A 2,201-nucleotide genomic window follows, 5' to 3' on the forward strand; every position below is an offset into this window, starting at 1 on the left:
TATATTATATATATATACAAATATATATATATATCTATATATATATATATACATATATAACATATGTATATGTATATGTATATATATGTATGTGTGTGTGTGTGTTTACAAAGTGATTTTTTTTTCTTTCCAACATTAGAGGGCAGTGTCCTACATCGGTTTTCTACACGTCCGGTAAGATGGTCACTATGAATCAAAGTAAGTTTAGTGTGTGATTGTTACTTTATACTTAATTATTTACTTACAGATGCAGTTACATACATTATTAAAACTTGTTTTCATTTTTTGAAACAAGTATAAGTAAAGTCAATGATTAATTTACACAGAAAATAACATTTACATTACATAATTATTTTTTTTTGCACATTATATCACAATAAATTAAAGTAATTAAATTATAGATTACAGTACAAAAAATTATACACAATGTTATGAATGTACGTTAATGAAATTGTTGGATTATAATTTTTCATTATAAAGAGTAATACTGTTAGAATCTTGTTAGTTTCAACAATGAGGTTTCTTTTTGAGGGTCGCCATTTAAACTTATTATATTATGGTTGTTACTGTTTATTTTATTTTATTCATTTCTCTACTAACAGAGATAAAACTCCCATGTTTATTGTTCATATTAAGTAAATATAAATTAGCCAGTGAACCTATAGAACATTTATCAATGTTTTTAAATTTATAGGTCATATGTTGAACCAGCCGTCTCTGGACTTTTCAAGTACATAGTGCTAGCTATTTCACCGACAACGTTACAAGAGATAGCGATAAAAGACATATTTAAAGAATTGTATATTATTAGAAAACACGGACTTCAAAGACAAAACATGTATATACACAATTTTCGCTAAATTTGAAATGAAAATTTCCGAGAACCTGACAACTACCACTGGAAGGCATCCAGAGGCCTAGGTATTTTGATCTGCGTAGTTACCATGGCCAGTGTCTATCTGTGCATGCTCTGTGACTGGTGCACGAGATTGTTGTAGAGGCGCCTAGGCTAGTCTTTGAAAACAAAATATAATAAAAAATAGGGGCGCGGTGTTTTCGGCTGTCGAAGTACTGAAAAGAAGATGTGTCTGGAAAAACGAAATTTGCTCAAGCTAGGCTGCTGCAGCTCTGGATGTCCTGTGAAAAGTTGCGAGACGTAGCGCTGTTTCGAAATAGACCCTATAAAAATAATGGTGTATATACGATATGGAAATGTAGTGTTAGCGTATTTATATCGTGATGACTCGGTGGCGATTGACTTTACAACTGTGTGTTAATAAATTACGTGGCAATATAAAGTGTATTTAATTTTGTAATACATTCAGTTGTAATAATAGTTTCAGGGATGATGTGTAATTGAATATAAAAAAATTGATGTATGGAAAGAGAACCAGTAACAGTGGAGGATTTAAGAATTCGAAATAGAGGGGGTGGGGGAAGGGCGGGACTTTCACAGATGGAGGGTGTAATTGAGGTAAGATAATTTATGATTATGAAACCTCTAGAATGCCGGAAATTTCACTATCAGACTTATATTTAAAATAATTTTTTACTTCATTTATAGTTTTAAATAATTTAAAAAAGAAATTAGGAGACATGGTCGGCTTAGTCTTCATGAACCTGTCACTGAGTAATCCTATTTGATATTAGAATCTGTTCGGTGAGGGAACAAGAATTCGTTTAACAAATGCGTAATGCAAATTAACGGATTTTCTCATTTTTGTATAATAAGCCTATTAAAATATAGCTAATAAATAAGTGAGTAAGCATAGACCTACTACATACTGTAATTTATAGTTTGTACATACTAACATATTATGGAAGCAAGTCTGTGAAGAATGAAATTCTGGTGTTTTCTTTTAATTTATTAATTTAGTGTATAATAATTTAATAAATTAGTGCTAACACTTTTTCATTAGTTTAAATGTCTGTTGTTAATATAATAAAATGTAAATTTGCTTGTATTTAAATAAAAATATATATAAAAAAAAGCAAACATTTGTAAAGGTATTTCCTTTGTTATTATTTTAATTTAACATAAACTTTTGGGTATTTTACGGCTGTGCCTCTGTTATAAAAGAGAAGCAATAAAGTTACTTACTTACTTACTGCATCTACAGATGAGTCGGATTGCCGGTTGCTACACTTGACGGCATGACGGAGTTATTCACATGTTTCTCACCACATGGAATTAAGTCGGA

General features: G+C 30.2%; 1 long non-coding RNA gene across 1 annotated transcript; it reads left to right on the forward strand.

Moving 5' to 3' along the window:
• Window positions 1–134: 134 nt before the first annotated feature.
• Window positions 135–1,040, forward strand: LOC117101048. Its single transcript, XR_004444214.1, has 2 exons — window positions 135–198; window positions 695–1,040. It is a non-coding gene; the product is annotated as an uncharacterized LOC117101048 (long non-coding RNA).
• Window positions 1,041–2,201: the final 1,161 nt, after the last annotated feature.

This window comes from Anneissia japonica, unplaced genomic scaffold, assembly GCF_011630105.1.
Source record: "Anneissia japonica isolate Jap-2015-1 unplaced genomic scaffold, ASM1163010v1 scaffold15828_len7768_cov96, whole genome shotgun sequence".
NCBI classification, from domain to species: Eukaryota; Metazoa; Echinodermata; class Crinoidea; order Comatulida; family Comatulidae; genus Anneissia; species Anneissia japonica.